The sequence below is a fragment of the Cetorhinus maximus genome, chromosome 9 (assembly GCF_964194155.1).
Source record: "Cetorhinus maximus chromosome 9, sCetMax3.hap1.1, whole genome shotgun sequence".
In the NCBI taxonomy this organism is placed as follows: Eukaryota; Metazoa; Chordata; class Chondrichthyes; order Lamniformes; family Cetorhinidae; genus Cetorhinus; species Cetorhinus maximus.
In genome coordinates this window covers 6,208,557-6,234,523 of record NC_135887.1, presented here as the reverse complement: position 1 = coordinate 6,234,523, position 25,967 = coordinate 6,208,557, and the positions used below count along the sequence as shown (strand labels likewise).

At 46.5% G+C, this 25,967-nt stretch overlaps 1 protein-coding gene and 1 non-coding gene across 3 annotated transcripts in view; one reads left to right on the top strand and one right to left on the bottom strand.

Annotated features, from left to right (window-relative positions):
- sez6b (seizure related 6 homolog b) overlaps window positions 1-25,967 on the top strand; it is an 871,087-nt gene that overhangs the window by 420,712 nt on the left and 424,408 nt on the right. The gene's annotated exons all lie outside the window — the stretch shown is intronic.
- Window positions 12,601-12,731, bottom strand: LOC144685121 (U11 spliceosomal RNA). Its single transcript, XR_013577635.1, has one exon. It is a non-coding gene; the product is annotated as a U11 spliceosomal RNA (small nuclear RNA).

Genomic DNA, 25,967 nt, shown 5'->3' with positions numbered 1-25,967 from the left:
CTAGCAAAAAATTGAGGAAACTCACGTGGCGCTGAGTGTCATGTTGTGGGTTCGTTTGATGTCTCAGTGATGAGATCTTGAGACTTGTATGTTTTTAAACATGAACCATTTATTGTTAATCTTTAAGTATGTACAGATCCCAGTTAATGTAATGCTTGGTGCTGCTGCCATACAGGTAGGCTGCTTCTATGAGTCTATTACCATGTGACTCTATACATCATACCATGGGCGATGCCATTCTCCAGTCCCACATTAACCCTTGCTCTGCTGAACACGTTTACATTACAATGGCAGGCAGGCACACGCCACAATATACAACACTAAGTACCATTTGTGCTTAAAATTCTGTGAGTTTCCACCAGTTACACTGATTCTGGACAAATTGCACCGAGAAAACCAGGGCAATTGAATGGAAACTCCAGGCCACGTTGAATTTAAAATCCTTGTGGTGACCTTCAAATCCTCACCCCACTCTGTCTATCCAACTTGCTCTTATAGCTTTTAACCTCTCAACCCTAACTTTTTGTGCATTTTCCCACCTCGTCCTTTTGCCTCTCAATTGATGCCAATGTTTTAATCTTTTTAGCAAAGCTTTCAGCTCTCCCACCATGGCATTCGTTGCTTTACTGTTTTCTGTGTAATGGTTATGACAGATATCAGAGAATCATAGAATGGTTACACCAGAGAAGGAGGCTCTTCGTCTCCCTGTACCAGTTCTCTACAAGAGCAACTCAGCTAGTCCCACTCCCCTGCCTTTTCCCTGTAACCCTGCATGTAATTTTATCTTATAATTATCCAGTTCCCTTTTGAAAGCCACAATTGAATCTGCCTCCACCACACTCTCAAGCAGTGCATTTCAGATCCTAACCACTTGCTGCATAAAAAATGTTGCCATTTACCTTAATCCAGTATTTTATGTGTCTTGACCCTTTTACCAATGTAAACAGTTTCTCCCTATCTACTCTGTCCAGACCATTCATGTTTTTGAACTCTTTGATCAAATCTCTTCTCAATCTTCTCTTCTCTAAGAACAGCCCTTAGCATCTCCAATCTGTCCTCTTAACTAAAATCCCTATATCCTGGGACCATTCTCGTAAATCTCCTCTGCAACCTCTCTAATGCCTTCATATCCTTCCTGAACTGTGGTGCCCAGAATTGGACACAATACTCCAGTTGAGGTCGAACCAGTATTTTATAAAGGTTTATCAAACTTCCTTGTTTTTGCACTCGATGCCTCTATGTATAAAGCCCAGCATTGCTTATGCTTTCTCGATCTGCTCTGCCAACTTCAATGATTCGTGCACATATACCCCCAGTCCGTCTGTTCCTACATCACTTTAGAATTGCACCCTTTGTTTTATATTGCCTTTCCTCGTTCTTCCTCCAAAAATGTATCACACTCCTGTCGGTGATGTTACCTCTTTCTTAGATTCAGAGACTGAGGATTACGATTGACACAATCCCTCACTAAATCCAACACCTCGACTCAGAATTTTAAACAAAACAGTTTCAACGAAACCATACAGTTACCCATCATGATCAATTTGGGATGACTGTAGGGTCGCTTAGGAGTATCTTTGATCGAGATCTCCCTGCTTGGTTCACTGGGCCCTTCCTGTCAATATGGATTTTCTGTCTTCCCCCTTGAGCGCTGACACGTGAGACTTTTCCAGGGGCTTCCACACAGGATAGTTTTTGAAAGAGACAATCCACTTCTGGATCTGAATTGGTCAGTTGGGTGCATGATTGGCTGTTGATTGGTGAGTGTATTCCAAAGTTGTCTTCCATCGGCTCATCCATATAAGGACTTCTTCCTGGCCCGCTTTGATTTCCTGTCCAGCTTCAATCAGTTTTGCTGCTATTCACTGTCCTGTTTCAGTGTAAATTGTCCTATTCAATTCAGGAGTACTACTGCAATTAATAAGTATCAACGTAAATAGCAAGTATCACACTGATCTGGTTTCTACATAACAAACACTGCACTGAACTCATAGCCAGTTTGTTAAACCTTTCCTTACACTTCCCTGTATTAAATTTCATCTGTCACACGTCTGCCCATTTCAACAGTCTGATTGTGTCCTTTTGAAGTCAGTGTCTATTTTTTAATTCATGGGATGTGAGCGTCGCTGGCAAGGCCCACTATTGTTGCCCATCCCTACTTGCCCTTGGGAAGGTGGTGATGAGCCGCCGCTTTGAACTGCTGCAGTCCATGTGGCATAGGCAAACCCGTCATGTTGTTAGGAATGGAGTTACTCTTTTAACCCAGCAACAGGAATGGCAATATAGCTCCAAATCAGATTGGTGTGTGGATTGTGGGGGAACTTGCAGGTGGAGGTGTTCTCATGCATCTGCTGGCCTAGTGCTTCGTGGAGGAGTTCCTTGCCCAAAGCAGGAAGTTTGACCTGATGCCATTAGACTGGGGCCCGGAGTTAGTGTTGAGGACTCCCTAGGCCACTCCCTCCTGACAGTTTACCACCAGCTACAACACAGGCAACTACCCGACAGTGTGGAAAATTGTCCAGGCATGTCCTGTACACAAAATGCAGGACAAATCCAACCCGGCCAATTACTGCCCCATCAGTCTACTCTCCATCATCAGTAAAGTGATAGAAGGGGTCATCAAGCAGCACTTGTTTAGCAATCAACTGCTCACTGACACTCAGTTTGGGTTCTGCCAGTTTCTGACCTTGTTACAGCCTTGGTTCAAACATGGACAAAAGAACTGAACTCCAGAGGTGAGATGAGAGTGACTGCCCTTGACATCAAGGCAGCATTTGACCGATTGTAGCATCAAAGGAGCCCTAGCGAAACTGGAGTCGGTGGGAATTGGGGAAAACTCTCCATTGGTTGGAGTCATACCTAGCATGAAGAAAGATGGATAGTGAAAGTGGTTGTTGGAGGTCAGTCATCTCAGTTACAGGTCATGACTGCAGAGGTTCCTTAGGGTAGTGTCCTAGACCCAACCATCTTCAGCTGCTTCATCAATGACCTTCCATCTGTCATAAGGTTAGAAGTGGGGATGTTCACTGATGATTGCACAATGTTCAGCACCATTTGCAACTCCTCAGGTACTGAAGCAGCCCAGATCCAAATGCAACAAGACCTGGACAATATCCAGGCTTGGGCTGACAAGTGGCAAGTAACATTCGCACCACATAAGTGTCAGGCAATGACCATCTCCAACAAGAGAGAATTTAACCATTGCCCCTTGGCATTCAATGGCATTACCATCACCAAATCCTCCACTATCAACATCCTGGGAGTTACCATTGACCAGAAACTGAACTGGACTAGCCATATAAATACTGTGGCAAAAGGGCGTGTCAGAGGCTAGGAATCCTGCAGCGAGTAACTCAGCTCCTGACTCCCCAAAACCTATCCATCATCTACAAAGCACAAGTCAGGAGTGTGATGGAACTCCATTTGCCTGGATGAGCGCAACTCCAACGACACTCATGAAGCTTGACACCATCCAGGACAAAGCAGCCCGCATGATTGGTACCCCTTCCACAAACATTCACTCCCTCCACCACTGATGCACAGTAGCAGCAGTGTGTACCATCTACAAGATGTACTACAGAAACTCACCAAGGCTCGTTAGGCAGCACCTTCCAAACTCACAACCATTACCATCTAGAAGGACAAGGGCAGCAAATACATGGGAACACCACCACCTGGAAGTTCCCCTCCAAGCCACTCACCATTCTGACTTGGAAATGTATCACCGTTCCTTCACTGTCGCTGGGTCAAAATCCTGGAACTCCCTTCCTAACAGCACAGTGGGTGTACCTACACCACAGGGGCTGCAGCGGTTCAAGTTGACAGCTCACCACCACCTTCTCAAGGGCAATTAGGGATGGGCAATAAATGCTGGCCCAGCCAGTGATGCCCACATCCCATAAATAAATTTTTTTTAAAACATACCACCACTTCTGGTGGGGCTGTCCTGCTGGTGAGACAGGATATGGTGATGGGGATTGGGGATAATGGATAAATCTGGTGCATTGGCTGTAAAGCGTGCTTCGGTGAGTATGAGTTGTTTGACTAGTCTGTGGAACAGTTCTCCGAATTTTGGCAGAATTACCCAGGTGTTAGCAAGGAGGTCATTGCAAGGTCGACTGGGCTGAGTGTGTCATTGTCGTTTCTGGTGCCTAGTTCGATGCCAGGTTGTCCATCTGATTTTATTCTTATTCTTTATTCTTATTTGACTTTTCTGTAGCTGTTGATACAACTGAGAACTTGCTTGTTAAGAGGCAAGGCAGTTAAAAGCTGAGTGCTGTGGGTCTGGAGTCACATGTAGGCCAGACTGGTCAGCAAGGCAGATTTCCTTCCCTAAACGACATTAACCAGGTGGATTTTTGCAACACTCCGGTAGTTACTGTCACCTTTATGGAGACTAACTTAGATTTATTAATTAAATTTAAATTTCGCCAGCTACCCTGATAGGATTTGAACTCACATCTTTGGAGCATTAGTCCAGGCCTCTGAATTACTAGTCCAGTAACATTAGCATCATGGGAATAATTTTCTCCCCGTTGGGTGGGTTGGGCGGGAGTGTCAAGGGGGGGGGGTGGGTGTGGACATACGTGCAGCCAATCACCTCCCGCTGGGCGCCGCCATTTTACGTGGGTGGGCCAATTAAGGCCCGCCCAGCGTGACGTGCTCCCAGAAGTGCTGAGCGCTCCCTGTGTGGGCGGGAGGTTTGCCTGAGTCGGTGCCTGCGCTCTTTCGCGCATGTGCATGATAGAGTGCAGAAATCTCCCTGAGGCACAGAGCTGCCTCAGGGAGATCAGCTTAAGTTCCAAAAAATTTAAAGGAAAAAAAAAATTTGAAGACATGTCCCCTGATGCGAAACTGTTACATGAGCTGGGACATGTCTATTAATTTTATTAAAAATGTCTTCAAACCTTTTAAAAAACCTTCATGAAATCTCATCCCGCCCGTGGATGAGGTTCCATGAAAAATGCGAAGGCCGCCTGGGCTCTTCACCTGCCCCCCGCCAACCTTAAGGTTGGACGGGCAGCTCCATTTACTGATTTAATTGATAGTTAACTGGCCTTAATAGGCCTTTGACAGTTTGGTGGGCGGGTACCCGAGTCGGGTGTGCGCCCACCGAACTGAAAACCTGAAAGACGCGCGGTGACCTCGGGACGCACGCCTGATGTCACCCCCGCGTCATTTTACGCCACGGCGAGCGGGCCCCGGCCCCCTCCCTCCCCCGCTCACTGAGCCCCGCCCCCCCCGCTCACTGAGCCCCCCACCACCCCGCTCACCGAGCCGAAGATTCTGCCCCACGTTACGGTTCACAACATTTCCAAGTCTCGTGACATTTGCCAATTTTGGGAATTGTGCCCTGCGCAGCCAAGTCTAGGTCATTCGTATTGATAGAGAAAACGATGATTATTTATTCAAAATGAGTCGGCATCTTGGTACATTTGCTGTTTTTAATCGTGCTATTTTCTCGGGAAGGCCGGGAGAAAAATTTCACTTTCGTGCCTTGGCCCTGGTACCTGCCATTTCCTACGATGAAGCATACCCATCGTTCTGACATTGCTTCGAACCCCCTGACAGGGAGATGATTGCTGCTAATACATTGTTCCCATCTTACAGCAAACACAGGGCCGCATGGGGGTGACGTGCAAATTTAAGTTTCAACCTTTGACCTTAAAAGGCTGCCAGACACTAGGGTACAGGCTCTCACGCGCAAAAAAAAACGATTTCCCCTGGACCCTGGTCTGAAATCATTTTGTGTCAGCTCTTGCAGAGCCAGCATGTTTCTGCTTGTGGGTCCTGATGCCACAGGAAGCTCCCCAGCACTTAATAGGCGAGAGTTGCTATGGTTACGACTCGTGCTTGCTGGTGCTGAGAGCAAATGCGTCGCTGCTTGCTTTTTTTCTTCCAACTGCTGGTGGCTTAGGGCAAGATAGCAACTCAACTGGAACTATCTCACGGACATAGAATAACTTCTGCATGTGTGAGGTAACTTTATCCTATTGTGTTGGCCACAATCGTTTATGATTGGATTAAAGAAAACCTCCCACTGCTGCTTTCCACTATACCCCCCACCCCATTGTCCTGTGCCTCCCTAGCTTTAGGCTGTCCTTCCATTGACTGTAACAAAGACAACACAATCGCCCATGGCTTCCAGCACTCCTTTCATGTGAGACAGCAATTTGCATGTACCTCTTCCATCTGAGTGTAATGTTTTCTCATCTGCATTGATGAGATGAAATGCAGATTGCAGGAGTGACTGCTTTTTCAAATTTAGTCAGTCCGTCTGCAAGGGTAATCCTCACAGTCACTCCCCCCGGCTCATCAGTTCAAAGCGAATTGCTTCTATATAGCACCTTTCACAACCTCAGGATGCACCCAAGCTTTTCACAGCCGTAGAAGTACTTCTTGAAGTGTTAAAAACAAAAAACTACTGCGGATGCTGGAAATCCAAAACAAAAACAGAATTACCTGGAAAAACTCAGCAGGTCTGGCAGCATCGGCGGAGAAGAAAAGAGTCGACGTTTCGAGTCCAGTTCTGCTGAAGGGTCGTGAGGACTCGAAACGTCGACTCTTTTCTTCTCCTCCGATGCTGCCAGACCTGCTGAGTTTTTCCAGGTAATTCTGTTCTTGAAGTGTACTCACTGTTCTAATGTCGGAAACTCAACCGCTGATTTCTACAAGCCCAGGCCTCACAGTCAATTGATAAAAGACCAGATAATCTGATTTCCCGATTCGAGTAGCGGAATATGTTTAGGGCAGAACGTTAGGCTTAACTCAACTGTTCTTCTTCGAAATAGTGTCGTGGGACCCAGCGGAGACGGCAGACTGGGTTTACTGTCTCATCTGAGAGAATCTGAAAGACAGTACCTACGACAGTGCAGCATTCAGATGTTGTGCTCAAGTTCCTGGCGTTGGAGCTGAGCTCCTACAGCCTTCCGGCACAGAGGCGAGAGCGCTATTGCTGAGCCACAGCTAAAGACTCCCCCTCCCCGTCCCGCTCCCAATCACCCTTTAACTTATGGGTTTGTAATGTTCACACCAAGCTCAATGCTTACTTCTGGGACAGCAGTTTATCACTTCCCTGGCCACCCTATGGTTGGAACCTTGGTGTGAACCGCAGGCCATAACTATCGCTCCCGCTCTCCTGTCTACCTCTCACACCCACTTGCCACTTCATTTCCTCCATTATTCATTTTTGTTTTGTGCATACTACATGCTCCTGATAATCTGAAGTTTGTTTTGTACGCTCAAAAACATGAATTATCCAACGGTTGGAATTGAGCAAGTTTGCTAACACAAAGTGGGGACCTCGTGCTTTTAAAAAATTAAATTCGGATATTTTAGAATTAAATGATTTTGGATTATGAGCATTCTGTATCTTCCCATGCCCTTTTCACTACCTGTTATTTAAATTCCATTGTTCTTTTAATACCTTTTCATTGCCTCACTTAGATTTATATATATTATATATCATCCAGAGGATTTAACCTCCTTACAGCTTTTTAAAGGCATTTGCTTCATTAACTGCCCCCCCTGTGATGGGAGGCGGTGTTTCTGATTCTTGACTATTTGTTAACCTTCTTCCTGCTCTCTCTTCATTTTCTTAAGTCCTATTAATAAATTTGCTGAGCTCCAGTCTCTGAGAAAAGGTTTGCACCCAAAATATTAACCTGCCATTCCTCTTTCCAGTTGCCGACAGGCTTGTTTTGTTTATCCAGTATTTTCTATTTTTATTTCCAAATTCCAGCATTTACAGTTATTTTCTCGCTCCATTCATAATGTATATAGCTGGGCCAGCCATCTGGCACCTTGCAAGCTACATGTGGTTCTGCCATGCCTGCAATGCAGCTTTCTGAATGCTCCACTTAGTTTCCCTGGACCACACACACACACACACACACACACACAGAGACACACACACACAGACATACATACACACACACACACACACACACACACAGAGACACACACACACAGACATACATACACACACACACACACACACACAGAGACACACACACACAGACATACATACACACACACACACACACAGAGACACACACACACAGACATACATACACACACACACACACACAGAGAGACACACACACACAGACATACATACACACACACACACACACACACACAGAGACACACACACACAGACATACATACACACACACACACACACAGACATACGTATACACACACACACAGAGAGACACACACACACACACACACAGACATACATACACACACACACACACACACACAGAGACACACACACACAGACATACATACACACACACACACACAGAGACATACATACACACACACACACACACAGACATACATATACACACACACACAGAGAGACACACACACACACAGACATACATACACACACACACACACAGAGACACACACACACAGACATACATACACACACACACACACACACGCACACAGACATACATATACACACACACAGAGAGACACACACACACACACACAGACATACATACACACACACACACACACAGAGAGACACACACACACACACACACAGACATACATACACACACAGACAGACATACATACACACACAGAGACACACACACACAGACATACATACACACACACACACACACACACACAGACATACATACACACACACACAGACACACACACACACACACAGACACACACACAGAGACACACACACACACACACACAAAGACACACACACACACACAGACATACATACACACACACAGACATATACACACACAGAGAGACACACACACACACACACACAGACATACATACACACACACAGAGAGAGAGACACACACACACACACAGACATACATACACACACACACAGAGAGACACACACACACAGAGAGAGAGAGACACACACACACACACACAGACACACACACACACAAACACACACACAGACAGAGACACACACATGCAAACAGAACACACACACACAGTACTTTTATGAGAGTTGCCAAATCACAAAGGTTGAGATCAGCCACAAAGGGACTAAATGCGTAGGCTGGGCTTTTAAACAAAGCATTCACTGAGCCATACTACCGCAGTAGGGAACGGTTGTCTGTTTACACTGCTACTTTGATTTCAGTTTGCTCTGAGTTGGGTACGTTCCCAATTCCATTGTGCCATAACATGTTGCTAAGCTGCTGCAAAACTTAATTGTGTAAAGTGATTGGTTGACAACAGCACAGCACATAACAGTGCAGATGAGGCTTCGGTTGAGTGCAGCACTCCCTCAGTACTGCACTGCAATGTCAGCCTAAGCTTTATGCTCAATGTCTAAGCCAGCAACCTTTTGAATGCAAGGCGACTGTGCTGCCAATGATCCATGGCTGACACCATGGGGAGAGTCTGTAGTTTAACACCTGATCACAGAGTTTTAATGGCACAGAAGGAGGCCATTTGCCTCATTGTGTCTGCACAGGTTCTCCACATGAGCGTTGTGACCTAGTGCCATTGCCCGGCCTTTCCCACCTGATCAGTATTGACTGAGCCGATCTCAACTGTGGAAACGGTAAATTTGATGCGGTTGTCCTCATCATGCTAAGCAGGGAATCTTCATGGGTGAAGTCGGGGGATAGATGTCGGAAGGCTCTTTGTGGTAAACATACATCGAGGAGGGAGGTCGAGGTGACGGAATCAATAATTATGAAGCATACAATTTATATCATGGAAATACTGATGATCTGCATTGAATTGCAGATATTTCCATCATGCACATGCAGCATTTAGTTTGATGCGAGTACTCATTTATCTAGGAATATAGCATTACTCAACATCTCAATTTGCTCAGTAAACACTGGGTGGAATTTTACAGTCCCGCCGAAGTCAATGGACTTTTGAATGGCTCACCGCGTTTTACAGACCCGCCCCCCATCGCGATGGGGCCGGAACATTCCACTCATTGTTGTCCTGGCATTCGGGTAGGATTGCTTTGGGTTGCAATCACATTGTGGTACGTGAGCAATAAACATGATTTTGTAATCACGCAGAATTAAAATAGATGGGTCAAACCCTTTATTAAAATAGGGTGCAAAAGGATAAAAGCAAAAAACTGCGGATGCTGGAAATCCAAAACAAAAATACCTGGAAAAACCCAGCAGGTCAGGCAGCATCTGCGGAGAGGAACACAGTTAACGTTTTGAGTCCGAATGATCATTCGGACTCAAAACGTTAACTGTGCTCCTCTCCGCAGATGCTGCCCGACCTGCTGAGTTTTTCCAGGTATTTTTGTTTTTGTTTAGGGTACAAAAGGATTTCATTTGAACACGTTATCGTGTACATGTCAATGCAAGTTCAAGCAATTTGCATCTGTATAAGACCTCTAGCAATTGTAGGATCTATTTCATTGTGTAATAGGTAGTTATGCCAAGTAAGAGTTTGACATTTTAAGTCATGGATTGATTTTTGTCCGGCGAATTCCTGTCTTCATAATGGAACTACAAATACTGCCGACTCTTCTCAACTGTAAAAAATGAGGACCCACCTTCTCCATTTGGGGATGGATTTGAACCTAGGACCAAGACAATATTTCAGAATTGAATCTTTTTATATAATTTTGCTTTTGAAGGGAGGCTGCATGGTGCTGAGCAATTGTCCATTCAGAGTCAGAGCATTGGGTGCAATGTAAAGAACAAACTTGTATTTATATAGTGCCTTTCTTATCATCAGGATATGCCAAAGAGCTTCCCTGCCAATGAGCTACTCTGCGAGGTGTAGTCATTGTTGTTTTGGTGACAGCTGTGCCAGGCGATTTGCATGCAACAATATCCCACAGACTCTAATGAGGTAAATAACCAGCTCGTGTATTTTGGGGGTGTTGAGTGAGTGGTAGGTCAGCTGGGAGAACTCCCTCATCTTCTTATTGCCTTGGATTCTTCTACATCCACTTCAATAGGCAAAGGGTTTAACATCTCATCTGAAGACTGGACCTCTGGCAGAATGGAACTCCCACTGCACTGCACTGAAGTATCAGACTAGAAAATGTGATCAGGCTCTTGACAAGGGTTTGAACATGTCATCTTCTGCCTCAGGACTAAACCGAGGTTACACTTGGGGCCTGATTTTCACTCTGCTTCTAAGCGAATGTGTTTTGGGCGAGTTCAATTCTTGCACTTAAACTTAGGAGCAAGGGAAAGGTGCGACCTTAAACTAGGAATTTCTTGCCTGATTGGCTTAAGGCCACATTATCTGCAAAGTGCCTTTGCCCATTAAACTACCAGGGTCAATTGCTGGTATGATAAAATTAGGATTTGTCACTTTAGGAGACAAAGATGTTGAGAATAAAGATGCACTCTGCAAGAAATATGCAAAACTATATAAGAATAAGAAATAGATCAATAGATCAGAAGGAATAGAAGCAGCAGGAGGCCTGCCCTCAAGCCTGGCCCACCATTCAATAAGATCATGGCTGATCTGATTGTGGCCTTAGTTTCACTTCCCTGCTTTGCCCCTCCCCCCATAACCCTTGACTCCATTGGCCGATCATCTACCTCGAATCCACCTTCCCACTCTAATCACATATCCCTTGATTCTTTTAGTATTCAAAAAATCTATCGATCTGTCATCAACTGAACATCCACAGCCATTTGGGCTAAAAAAAATTCCAAAGATACACAAATATTTAAGTGGAGAAATTTCTCTTCATTTCAGTCTTCAATGGACAACCCCTTATTCTCAGACAATGATCCCTAATTCTAGACTCCCCGGCCAAGGGAAACACTGCCCTGTTAAATTCCTTAAGAAGTTTATGTGTGATCACCTTTCATTCTTCCAAACTTCAGGGGATTTAGGCCTAGCCTACTCAATTTCTGCTCACAGGACAATCCCCTCATTCCACAATTCCATCCGGTAAATCTTTGTTGCACACCCTCTAAAACAAGTATACCTCCCCTTAAGTGAGGAGACTAAAATTGTACGCAGTACCAATGTTCCCTCAAAGCTACCTGGGTGTATGGTCTTTAATAAAGCAGTCTGTAAAGTGTAGAGGAAAGGGTTAATGGTTATGTTAATGAGACTGTGATGTTATTGATGATGTAAGCATGACATCGAGGTCAGATGGCCAAAAGGCTCCAAGAGAACAAGACACAGAACAGTCTGTGTCCCAAGAGCCATGTGCTTACCATGCACTCTTGGTAATAGTTCATCATAAATAGTTTCAAGAAAAGCTATTGCACTGTCTGTCTATAAATCACTCATGGATTAAGTGAAAGCTCATCTTGCCCGGATGGCAGTAGATGTTTAATTGATGACAGATCAATAGATTTTTTGAATACTGAAAGAATCAAGGGATGTGCAGTTGGAACAGGAAGATGAATTTGAGGTAGAATATCAGTCATGATCTTAGTGAATGGTAACACTACAAAACATTAAGTACCACATAGGCTTTTCCCAGTGCCACATATGATGTGTCCATGGCAGTGCAAAACAAAATTAAAGGGACTGCGCACAACAATTAAATTTTAAGGGAATATTGCTCAGTATGCCAGATGTGGAAACACCAACGTCCTATATAACTGCAGCCAGGCTTTATTTTTTATTTTTTGGAGCACCGAGACAAACGATCACCAGCAGCTCCAAAAGAAACAAAAATTGTACTTCCAAAACCTCTTGACATCGATTCCACAAAAGATAAAGCGCAAGTGCCTCGTCCATGTGCTATTCCAATCCCTTTCTCATAAAGGCCAGCGTGCTGCTTGTTTTCCCAATTGCGTGCCGTACCTGCATGTTAATATTTCCCTGGAATAACAGCATTTCCCAGCGTGGGCCCAAGCGAAGCACTAACAGGAACTGTTGGAATCTAAACAAAATCTAAGTTATAAATAAGGATTGGCCATATCAGAATTCCGTGCAACTTATGGTCTTAGAAAGAAAACTCGAATGAAATCTCGGTATTCTAGTTGGCCAGGAAGTAGGTGACTGGAAGAAAAGCTTTGAAAGTTGGCTCTGTGCATGGCTGTGAATCTAATTCCTTGAAGAAATTTGACTCTCTTTGACATTCACAATTTCACAGGGATTTTGCTAACACGCACTGTACTGTGTGATCCCCAAAATGTTAGCCAGTCAAACTGAGAACATGAGATAGCAGTATATGTGCTGCATAAAGTGGCTCCAGATTCTGTTTTATCTTTTTGAGGTTGGAATCTATTTTGCTTAAAGCAAGTATGGTAAAATAGCCTGCCTAAATATTTACACACTCCACCACCAGCTTCAAAGCACTGCAGCAACTTGCCAAGGCTTATTCCTGAAATGAGACAATTGTCCTGTGAGGAATGATTGAGTAGCCTTGGCCTATGCATGCTAGTGTTCAGAAGAATGAGAGGTAATCTCATTGAAATGTATAAAATTGTTCATGAATTTGATCGGGTAGATGCTGGGAAGATGTTTCTCCTGGTGGGGATCCCAGAACTAGGAGTCACAGAACTGGAGCTATTTAGAACTGAGGTAAGGAGAAATTTCCTCAACTCAAAGGGGTTCTGAATCTTGGAAATTCTTTATCCCAGAGAGAGCTGTGGATGCTGAATCACTGAATATATTCAAGACAAGAGATCGATGCTAAGGGAATCAAGCGATATGCAGGTAGCGCAGAAAGATTTAGTTAAGATTCAATAAAAGCCATGAACTTAGAGTGGTGGAGCAGACTCGAGGGGCTGAATAGTCTACTCCTGCACCCATTTCTTATTTCCTTTAACAACATCTTCAACTGCCTTCAACCTTTACTGCCTCATAGGTCAAGGGCAGCGGGTACAAGGGAACACTGGCACCACCAAGTACCCCTCCACATCACCAGCCGTTTTGACTTGGAAATGTACTGCCTGTCCTTCCTTGTTGCTGGGTCAAAATCCTGGCATTTCCTATCTCACAGCACCACCACACGGGCTGCAGCGGTGCAAGAAGACAGCTTCTTCAGGGCAATTGGGGATGGGCAATGTGCGCTGTCCTTAACCAGCCATCCTCACATCCCGCAAATGGAGAAAGAAAAATATCCTAGCCCCTGGCTGTAGGAGAGCTGCTGTAATCATTACATTTTGTGCGTCATTATTACAATATGTCGTGGAGATACAGAAAAGCTGTACAATACGATTTTTAAAAAAAAATATTTGGGAGGAGGGCTTCAGTAACCCCAAAAGTTTGTATAAAGCTGTCCACTTATTTTTTATACTGTTTATAATGCACTTTGCTATCTTCATGACACTGTCTATGAGAGTTGAATATACTGTGGGCTATAACAAGCTGCAGTGTTAAATTTAATGTTGTGTGACACACAATTTAGTTTGGAGAAGCTCACTGAAAACCTGGCAGACTTATAGAAATAAAATAGAACTAACTGAAACTCTGTCAAGAATGTAGGGGCCTATGTGCCGTGCAATGAATAGCTGAAAAACAGCCTCGTACCCCCCGCCCCTCCCCCCGACAAATTCTGTGATCGATGGATTATATTGGCTTATATAAACGTAGATCAAGGGTTCCTATTTGCTCAATTCAGTGATTAAAAGAACAGGTTTGATCGACTGAGAAGCAGTTTTCTCTATATTTAAATAAAGCCAAATAGCAATCGAGGCAGTTTATACAGATTTACAGCTTCAAATGGAGTTATAAATCATATGAGCTATGGCCTCAGGGTTTACTATGTTCTCCAAACCCCTCAACTGTGTAACTACCTTGTAATACACTTGCAAGTTGTCTATTGCTGCATGTTTATTTCATTCGATGTATTTCTTTGTTATTAACTGTGAAGAGTTGCGCTCTGGTAATATCCTAGTTTCTTTTTTTTTAAAAGATGCAGAGGAGAGCTGGGAGTGTTCAGACATAATGCATGAGTGTTGGGCAGGCTCCATAGACCTTGATGTTAATTTTCTGTCCATCAATTTTGTACGTTGGTGTAAATAAGGAAAAGAATTGAACTATTACCTAGTGCAGTTAATGAACAAAGGTCAGCAATATTTGTTCAGGAGTGTTGAATGGCAAAATTATTTGAAATCCGGAACAAAATAACAGTAAAAACTGGGAGATAAGGATACTAGTCTGAACTGGTCTAATATACATTAAAATGGAACACCAGTAAAATCTGGGAAGTAAGAGTACTGGTCCAAACTGTTTTTCCCTATTGGGAAGCAAAAGGTGTTTGTTATAAGGCCGAATCCTTGATTGGCCCGTGTCACGAAATTAAGTACTAGCAACCCTTAGTTTTCCATCCATTAAGATGGGTGGACCTGCAATGTCTAGGAGCACAGATCTTTGCTGAAAGCGTCCAAATCATGAATCCATCCTCACATATAATAGAGCCCGAAAGACATTTATAGAGAATGCAGCATTCAGAGAAATCTTTCCTTCCTTAGGTCAGCCTCATTTGATACAGCTGGCTGTCAGGATTGGAGGAGCAGTCAGTCCTTCTAGAATGAATGGGCTGTGATAAACAAAACAGCCTTCCTCCTCCGTGTCGGTCTAATGACCCTTGTGAAATTGATGTCCCACTCCCCACTTGTCACTTACCAATTTCACCATTTACTCCAATGAGCCTCCCTATCGATCACATAAAAATGAATGTGCTGTCCACCCGGGAGCCTCAACTTTAAGCGTATTTACCAGTCAGTGAAAGATGGAAGAACTTTTCTGCTAGTGTTTCAGGTTATTAATATTTGCTTTGTGCCCCTGCGTGTAATGTTACCGTTAGGCAATCACCTTGCTTTGTAGTGAATGCTTAAGTCACATTTTATACAGAGGATTATAGCATTCCTACAAAGGAACTAAGGTTTCATTAAGGCTAAATAGAAGTCAGCAGTGTTTATTTGGTTGCCAATGCCACCCAAGAAGGATTATCACAGAATCACAGAATTACACAGTGCAGAAGAGGCCCTTCGGCCCATCGAGTCTGCACCGACACGTGAGAAACACCTGACCTATCTACCTAACCCCATTTACCAGCACTTGGCCCATAGCCTTGAATGTTATGACGTGCCAAGTGCTCATCCAGGTACTTTTTAAAGGATGTGAGGCAACCCGCCTCCACCACCCTCCCAGGCAGCGCATTCCAGACCGTCACCACCCTCTGGGTAAAAAAGTTTTTCCTCACATCCCCCCTAAACCTCCTGCCCTTCACCTTGAACTTATGTCCCCTCAGGACTGACCCTTCAACTAAGGGGAACAGCTGCTCCCTATCCACCCTGTCCATGCCCCTCATAATCTTGTACACCTCAATCAGGTCGCCCCTCAGTCTTCTCTGCTCCAACGAAAATAACCCAAGTCTATCCAACCTCTCTTCATAACTTAAATTTTCATCCCAGGCAACATCCTGGTGAATCTCCTCTGCACCCCCCTCCAGTGCAATCACATCCTTCCTATAATGTGGTGACCAGAACTGCACACAGTACTCCAGCTATGGCCTCACCAAGGTTCTATACAACTCCAACATGACCTCCCTACTTTTGTAATCTATGCTTCGATTAATAAAGGCAAGTGTCCCATATGCCTTTTTCACCATCCCATTAACATTGCCCTCTGCCTTCAGGGATCTATGGACACACACGCCAAGGTCCCCTTGTTCCTCAGAACTTCCTAGTGTCATGCCATTCATTGAATACTTCCTTGTCAAATTACTCCTTCCAAAGTGTATCACCTCACACTTTTCAGGGTTAAATTCCATCTGCCATTTATTTGCCCATTTGACCATCCTGTCCATATCTTCCTGTAGCCCAAGACACTCAACCTCACTGTTAACCACCCAACCAATCTTTGTGTCATCCGTAAACTTACTAATCCTACCCCCCACATAATCATCTATGTCGTTTATATAAATGACGAATAATAGGGGACCCAGCACAGATCCCTGTGGTACGCCACTGGACACTGGCTTCCAGTCACTAAAGCAGCCTTCTGTCATCACCCTCTGTCTCCTACAACTAAGCCAATTTTGAATCCACCTTATCAAATTACCCTGCATCCCATGTGCATTTGCCTTCTTTATAAGTCTCCCATGTGGGACCTTGTCAAAGGCTTTGCTGAAATCCATATAAACTACATCAACTGCACTACCCTCATCTACACACCTGGTCACCTCCTCAAAAAATTCAATCAAATTTGTTAGGCATGACCTCCCTCTGACAAAGCCATGCTGACTATCCCTGATCAAACCTTGCCTCTCCAAGTGGAGATAGATTCCCTCCTTCAGAATTTTCTCCAATAGTTTCCCTACCACTGACGTGAGACTCACTGGCTTGTAGCTCCCTGGCTTCTCTCTACAACCTCTGTTGAAGAACAGCTGAACTTTGCATATTTTGTTTTGAAATACTTCATATCGGCACCAACTCAAACTGGGGTAAAAGTAACTGAGAAAATGGTGATTTTATGTGAATCAGATAATGAAAAAAAAAAACTTTTTTCCTGCTTCAATCTGCTGAAGATCATTTGTATTTGACCTTTTCCTGACAGGTAAACGCTAATGCCGTGGATTGTTACCAATAGTTTCCTACCAGTTCATCTCATGTGCCTTCACTCCCTTTCACTGTTACCTGTTTACAGCGCTTGTTGTAGTGCAGATGATAATGCTACCATTTAATATTCAACTGGCAGGATTCAGTTGAGGAGAGCACAACAGTGATTGACCCAGCACAGAAAATACTGGCTGACAGACTGGCACATGCTGATCAATCTCTTATCTTTTGATTCACACTAATCTCTGACAGTGGAGCTGGTTTCCCTATAAGCTGGTGCTTTAAACAAGTCTCCCTGAGGGAATCCTGGTGGATCTCTGCTATCCTTAATCCATACATGAATAGGGTAGTTCAAAAGTATTAGCAACTAAAACCAGTGTGATTATGGAAATTTGTCTGAAAACTGGTGGATGGGCCCATCCTGCGATCAAACATGATGACAGTTTAGCTCTGCTTTTCAGTAATGAGATGTCGTGTGCTGTGGCTCATTAGGAAAATGCTAAAATATGTAGCATTTCTATCATGTACGCAGGGAAAGTCTGGCAGAACAAAACAGTGAAAGTTTAGAAAAGAACAGAGACGTGGAAATGTAGTTGAAAATGCGAGAGACTTGCCGCTGATACCTAAGGCTCCTTATCGCCCATCTGTTGTTCCTATCACTTGTCCTGCTCACTTGCTTTAACCGATTGCATCTCAGCTAAAGGAGAGGGCTAACTCTGTGATGATTAGGATATCTGGGTCTACAGTGAAACAGACTCAGTCAGGAACTATTTCATTCTATATGTACGTGCGTTTATCGTATGAAAGAAATCCCTTCCTAATTGTAAAAGAAAATTGAACATTAAATTAAAGTTTCCTTGATGGTTTGGCCAGTGCACAACTGGACCGTACAAACCAGGGAGCTCTGGAGGTCGGTCCCTGGTCTGGGTTGAATTAGTATGTGAGCCAGTTTGGTTCAGTTGGTAGCATTGTCAGTCAGAAGGTTTTGGGTTCAAGACCCACCCCAGGACTTGAGCACTCAAATATAGGCCGACGCTTCAGTTACATAATGGGGAGAGGCTGCATTATAGAAGTGCCGACCTTCAGGTGAAAAGTTAAATCATGACCCCGCTGGTCTGCTCAAGTGGAATCCTATTTTGAATGATTGAGGGAAGAGCGAGAGTGTTGGCCTGATCAACAGTCCATTCTTAACACATACCACAAAATGAACTCAAACACAAAAGCAAAATACTGCGGATGCCGGATATCTGAAATAAAAACAGAAAATGCTGCAAACAACAGGTTGGGCAGCATTGGTGAAGAGAGAAACACTGTTAACTTTCCTGATCCGTGACTTGTCATCAGAAGGAGTTCTGATGAAAGGTTACCAGTCTGAAATGTCAACTCTGTTTCTCTGTCCACAGATGCTGCTGCCAGACCTGCTGAATATTTGCTGCATTTTCTGCTTTTATCCCATTAAAATAACAGTTAGTTTATCTAATTACAGTTTGCAGGATGTTGTTAACAATAGAATTGAAGTTGCATTTGCCTCATCACTGTACTGTTAATATTTCTTTCCTTCTGCTTCTGTTAACGAAATGCACACTTTATTCACTGACTAATTCAAGCACGCCCATAATTCAAATATGTATAGGCTGTGAGGTGAAAAGGAAATAATTTCTCATACTGGCGCTGGGGTCCACCATTTACAGGAGCATATCATATAAACCACTAGTTTATCTTCCATAGCATTGATATGGGGAATGAGTGTCCAAGGGGGAGTTAGAAGTGGAGGGGTAATTAGACCACAGTGAGCAGAAATAATTTAGTCTCCATTTCACAGTCTTGCATTCTGTGCTTACTTTTATGTTCCTGTTATAAATGCTTATGTCCACTTGATGAAAACTGCCAATGTTAACTTGTCCCCCACCACTGGTGAGAGGTCATAATTACAGCATGACAACTCATCCCCCGCCCCCCCCATATCGCCATTACAGCCAAGAGGCCTGGAGGCTTTCAAACCATCAACAATCAGTTTAGACGGCATTTGAACCCCTGACCCTGAGATGAAGGATCAGCATCAAACCCAACGTTTTTACATTTAGCCGACTCTAGTGAGGTTTTCTGGTCACCACAGCAACAAAGAACAGTGAATTGAACATCAATCACATTTTCGCAAATGGCAAAGATATGAAGAGACAGCGCCAGAAAAGAACAATTAAAATTTCTTCTTTGGAAATGACACTTTGGCAGAAATCATTTGTACCCTAGAATAATGGGTGGGGGTTGGGGGGGGTGGGGGGAAACGTCGAAACAGAATTGGAGAAGAAATGCCTTAGAGGCTCCTGAAAAATTACACAAGGCTAACCTTTCAACTTGAGGCTGAAAATTCTTATTGATGTCTATGGCAGCAGCTCAGATCGCTATGCTTTGACAAATTCACTTAAAAGAGTGAACGTTGCCGTTAGGATTCATTTCGTTACCCTATTAAACGCTGCTGGTTGTGGCTTGACACAGGCACCGGCTCCAGAGTGATGGGAGCTGGCAGCGCCCAGTTATACTGCTGGCTCTGCCATTTCATGGTGGAGTTCTGACTCTTTTGTGTACACACATGTTAGTGTGTAAACCTTGATGACATTTTCAATGCTCACAGGAGGCAATGCTGCTCGGGGTCTTATTAACATTAACAATGGATAGGTGACCCAGTCGATTGTGCTTGGTGCCTTTTTAAACTTAGAACATGTGGCTCTGCCCTATTTGTGGCCATTATGACAGGCTGATGTTAAGCGCTGGTGGTATGACAGCATTATCACAAGGGTGCGCGTGACTTGGTAAAGATCAAGTCCGATATTCTTTCGAGTTATCAACAGTCACAGATTGCAACTCTTTTCAAGTACAATCACAGTTCTTGGTTTCCGGGAATGGGACATGAACCCACAACCCTCTGATTCAAAGGCGAGGATGCTATGAACTGAGCCACAGCTGACACCAAAAAAAAATTCTTTCGAGTTATCAACAGTCACAGATTGCAACTCTTTCGAGTACAATCACAGTTCTTGGTTTCCGGGAGTGGGACATGAACCCACAACCCTCTGATTCAAAGGTGAGGGTGCTATGGACTGAGCCACAGCTGACACCTCAAGATCAAGTTGGATACAGGACCTCAGCAGGATTGATCTAAACGAGCGCCTTATTGTTTGTGCCTTTCTGCTGATTTAAACAAAAACTTACACCTATCGGTTTTGCACTGGGACTTCATTGCAGCCGTTAAGCCTCAGGAACTTGCTGGGCGCAACTTGCGCTGTGCCAAGTGTCCCATCTTTGGCTGGGCAGTGGCCTAAAGTGAGCTGTGTGTGTTATGTGTACCTGGCATGGTGAGAGTGGGTAAGGTGGTGTTTTTGACGAAATGCTGAACAGCATTAGCAATGTGAGATGCAACTGTCTGTGTGCTTTCCAGCACCAAGTCACAGTGGCACATTAGAATTCCCCCCTCTTCTCTGCATTGATGGTACATAATGTTGTTACTGCTGTATCATTACTGGGCAGGGGTCTGTTCCAAGCAAATCCTGTTTACGCAGCATGTGCCGTGCGTTATTGTGCCAGCCATGCCTGAGTTGGTGGCACTCTTTCCTTGAACCACAAGATTTTTGGATTTGAGTCCCAGTCACAATCTTGGAGCACACTCTAGTACGGTCCTGAGGGAGTGCTGTCTTTCAGATGCTGACAAGCTGAGGCCCCATCTGCCCTCTCAGGTAGATTTAAAAGATCCCATGGCACTATTTCAGGGAAGAGCAGGGAAGTTATGCCTGGTGTCCTCATCAATATTTGCCCCTCAATCAACATCGCACAAGTAGACTTTTAGGTCATTATCATATTATTGTTTGTGAGACCTTGTGCACTAATCGGCAGCTGAGTTTCCCACATTACAACACTTCGAAAGCACTTAATTTGGTTGTAAAGTGCTTTGAGATGGCCGGTGGTTGTGAAAGGCACTATAAGAAGGCAATTCCTTCTTTCTGACTCAAGCAGTGCCAGTCAGATCTTTACATTTTTATAACAATGTCACTATTTCTGTAATTGGCTCCTGAACTTCGACATGGTTCCCAACAGGGCGCAACTCGCGTAAACGTCTTTGTTTTTTTGCAAGTTGACCTGCACTAAGAGAGCACGTCGTGAAATAGCGCATCCCAAATTTGTGGAGCTTTCGTTCATTCGTTTCAAGACATGAGCCCCACCCCACCGAGCACAGAAGCGGGTTTACCAGGTTTACCTCGAACTGCTCGGTGAGATCGGCAGTAATTTTCAACTCTGACCCTGGACAAAATCCTAACCACCTGGTCGCGAGACAGGGCTCAGAAAAGAGGAGGTGAACCTTTCAGACGAGTTGTTCTAGAGGCGTGGATGGAAGGAGGCTTTTTACACAAAGGAGTAGCCACGTAAATAGCCATTTGTGGCAATCTTTTCTTCACTTCAGTGTCTAATAGTCCTTGCAAATTGCTATCTGAAAATATGAGAACCTCTCAGAATTGCTTTTCATTTGGCAATCATGAATCATTTGACAATCTTGTGTATGTGGCATAATTGCTTTGCAAGCCCAATAAAATCCATTGCTGATGCTATTTGAGGAGGATTGGGCATGAGGAACGCACTGGGTAATGTAAACTGTTGTGAGAATACAGGGTTGGCCAATGTGGGGGAGAATCAGTCTGTGATTGGAAGAGCAGCAACAAATGCGGCAGCGAGTGGGCTCTGGAGATGGAGATTAGGGGGCGGAAAAGAGAGAGAGAAGCTGCCTTGCCGAGCCTGGTTGGGCCAGGGTGGGGGAGGGAGAGACTCGCTCGCTCCAGGCCAGAATGGGGGAGACTCGCTCCGGGGTGGGTTGGGGAGTAGGAGAGAGTGAGTGTGGGGGAGGGAGAGTGAGGGCGGGATTTTCCACACCGCCCGCCACCTCGATCGTCCGGTCTCGCCGCAGGTCATTGGACTTTTGGCTGGGGAGTCGTCTCACTCACAGCGGAGTCGGAAAATCCCGGCCTGAGTGTGGGGGAGAGAGAGAGAGAGTGAGTGTGGGGGGGAGAGAGAAAGGGTGAGCGAGTGTGGGGGGGGGGGAGAGAGAGAGAGGGTGAGTGAGTGTGGGGGAGAGAGAGAGTGACTGAGCAAGTTTGGGGGGGAGAGAGAGAAAGAGTGAGCGAGTGTGGGGGGGGAGATAGAGGGTGAGCGAGTGTGGGGGAGAGAGAGAGAGAGAGTGAGCGAGTGTGGGGGGGAGAGAAAGAGAGAGAGTGAGCGAGTGTGGGGGGGGAGAGAGAGAGAGAGAGTGAGTGAGCAAGTGTGGGGGGGAGAGAAAGAGAGAGAGTGAGCGAGTGTGGGGGGGAGAGAGAGAGAGAGTGAGCGAGTGTGGGAGTGTGAGCGAGTGTGAGAGAGTGACCGAGTGTGGGAGAGTGAGTGAGTGTGGGAGTGTGAGCGAGTGTGGGAGTATGAGCGAGTGTGAGAGAGTGAGCGAGTGTGGGAGAGTGAGCGAGTGTGAGAGAGTGAGCGAGTGTGAGAGAGTGAGCGAGTGTGGGAGTGTGAGTGAGTGTGGGAGAGTGAGTGAGTGTGGGAGAGTGAGTGAGTGTGGGAGAGCGAGCGAGTGTGGGAGAGTGAGCGAGTGTGGGAGTGTGAGCGAGTGTGGGAGAGTGAGTGAGTGTGGGAGAGTGAGTGAGTGTGGGAGTGTGAGCGAGTGTGGGAGTGTGGGAGTGTGAGCGAGTGTGAGAGAGTGAGTGAGTGTGGGAGTGTGAGCGAGTGTGGGAGTGTGGGAGTGTGAGCGAGTGTGGGAGAGTGAGCGAGTGTGGGAGAGTGAGCGAGTGTGGGAGAGTGAGCGAGTGTGGGAGAGTGAGCGAGTGTGGGAGTGTGAGTGAGTGTGGGAGAGTGAGTGAGTGTGGGAGAGTGAGCGAGTGTGGGAGTGTGAGCGAGTGTGGGAGAGTGAAAGAGTGTGGGAGAGTGAGTGAGTGTGGGAGTGGGAGTGAGTGCGGGAGAGTGAGTGAGTGCGGGAGAGTGAGTGAGTGTGGGAGTGTGAGCGAGTGTGGGAGAGTGAGCGAGTGTGGGAGTGGGAGTGAGTGTGGGAGAGTGAGTGAGTGTGGGAGAGTGAGCGAGTGTGGGAGTGCGAGTGAGTGTGGGAGAGTGAGTGAGTGTGGGAGTGGGAGTGAGTGCGGGAGAGTGAGTGAGTGTGGGAGTGTGAGCGAGTGTGGGAGAGTGAGCGAGTGTGGGAGTGGGAGTGAGTGTGGGAGAGTGAGTGTGGGAGAGTGAGTGAGTGTGGGAGTGTGAGTGAGTGCGGGAGAGTGAGTGAGTGTTGGAGAGTGAGCGAGCGAGTGTGGGAGAGTGAGTGAGTGTGGGAGTGCGAGCGAGTGTGGGAGTGTGAGCGAGTGTGGGAGTGTGAGCGAGTGTGGGAGAGTGAGCGAGTGTGGGAGTGGGAGTGAGTGTGGGAGAGTGAGTGTGGGAGAGTGAGTGAGTGTGGGAGTGTGAGTGAGTGCGGGAGAGTGAGTGAGTGTTGGAGAGTGAGCGAGCGAGTGTGGGAGAGTGAGTGAGTGTGGGAGTGCGAGCGAGTGTGGGAGTGTGAGCGAGTGTGGGAGTGTGAGCGAGTGTGGGAGAGTGAGCGAGTGTGGGAGTGCGAGCGAGTGTGGGAGAGTGAGTGAGTGTGGGAGTGTGAGTGAGTGTGGGAGAGTGAGCGAGTGTGGGAGTGTGAGCGAGTGTGTGAGAGCGAGCGAGTGTGGGAGAGCGAGCGAGTGTGGGAGTGTGAGCGAGTGTGGGAGAGCGAACGAGTGTGGGAGAGCGAGCGAGTGTGGGAGTGTGAGCGAGTGTGGGAGTGTGAGCGAGTGTGGGAGAGTGAGCGAGTGTGGGAGAGTGAGCGAGTGTGGGAGTGTGAGCGAGTGTGGGAGAGTGAGCGAGTGTGGGAGAGTGAGCGAGTGTGGGAGTGTGAGCGAGTGTGGGAGAGTGAGCGAGTGTGGGAGAGTGAGCGAGTGTGGGAGTGGGAGTGAGTGTGGGAGTGCGAGCGAGTGTGGGAGAGCGAGCGAGTGTGGGAGAGCGAGCGAGTGTGGGAGAGCGAGCGAGTGTGGGAGTGTGAGCGAGTGTGGGAGAGTGAGCGAGTGTGGGAGAGTGAGCGAGTGTGTGAGAGTGAGCGAGTGTGGGAGTGTGAGCGAGTGTGGGAGAGTGAGCGAGTGTGGGAGTGTGAGTGAGTGTGGGAGTGTGAGCGAGTGTGGGAGAGTGAGCGAGTGTGGGAGAGTGAGCGAGTGTGGGAGTGTGAGCGAGTGTGTGAGAGTGAGCGAGTGTGTGAGAGTGAGCGAGAGTGGGAGTGTGAGCGAGTGTGGGAGAGTGAGCGAGCGTGGGAGAGTGAGCGAGCGTGGGAGTGTGAGCGAGTGTGGGAGAGTGAGCGAGTGTGGGAGAGTGAGCGAGTGTGTGAGAGTGAGCGAGTGTGGGAGTGTGAGCGAGTGTGGGAGAGTGAGCGAGCGTGGGAGAGTGAGCGAGCGTGGGAGTGTGAGCAAGTGTGGGAGAATGGGTGAGTGTGAGAGTGTGAGTGAGCGTGGGAGTGTGAGCGAGTGTGGGAGAATGGGTGAGTGTGAGAGTGTGAGTGAGCGTGGGAGTGTGAGCGAGTGTGGGAGTGTGAGTGAGCGAGCGTGGGAGAGTGAGTGAGTGTGGGAGTGTGAGTGAGCGAGTGTGGGAGAGTGAGTGAGTGTGGGAGTGTGAGCGAGCGAGTGTGGGAGAGTGAGTGAGTGTGGGAGTGTGAGCGAGTGTGGGAGAGTGAGCGAGTGTGGGAGAGTGAGCGAGTGTGGGAGAGTGAGCGAGTGTGGGCGAGTGTGGGAGAGTGAGCGAGTGTGGGAGTGTGAGCGAGCGAGTGTGGGAGAGTGAGTGAGTGTGGGAGAGTGAGCGAGTATGGGAGAGTGAGCGAGTGTGGGAGAGTGAGCGAGTGTGGGTGAGTGTGGGAGAGTGAGCGAGTGTGGGAGAGTGAGCGAGTGTGGGAGAGTGAGTGAGTGTGGGAGAGTGAGTGAGTGTGGGAGAGTGAGTGAGTGTGGGAGAGTGAGTGTGGGAGAGTGAGTGAGTGTGGGAGAGTGAGCGAGTGTGGGAGAGTGAGCGAGTGTGGGAGAGTGAGTGAGTGTGGGAGTGTGAGTGAGTGTGGGAGTGTGAGTGAGTGTGGGAGAGTGAGCGAGTGTGGGAGTGTGAGCGAGTGTGGGAGTGTGAGCGAGTGTGGGAGTGTGAGCGAGTGTGGGCGTGTGAGCGAGTGTGGGAGAGTGAGTGAGTGTGGGAGAGTGAGCGAGTGTTGGAGTGTGAGTGAGTGTGGGAGTGTGAGCGAGCGAGTGTGGGAGAGTGAGCGAGTGTGGGAGTGTGAGCGAGTGTGGGAGAGTGAGTGAGTGTGGGAGAGTGAGCGAGTGTGGGAGAGTGAGTGAGTGTGGGAGAGTGAGCGAGTGTGGGAGTGTGAGTGAGTGTGGGAGAGTGAGCGAGTGTTGGAGTGTGAGTGAGTGTGGGAGTGTGAGCGAG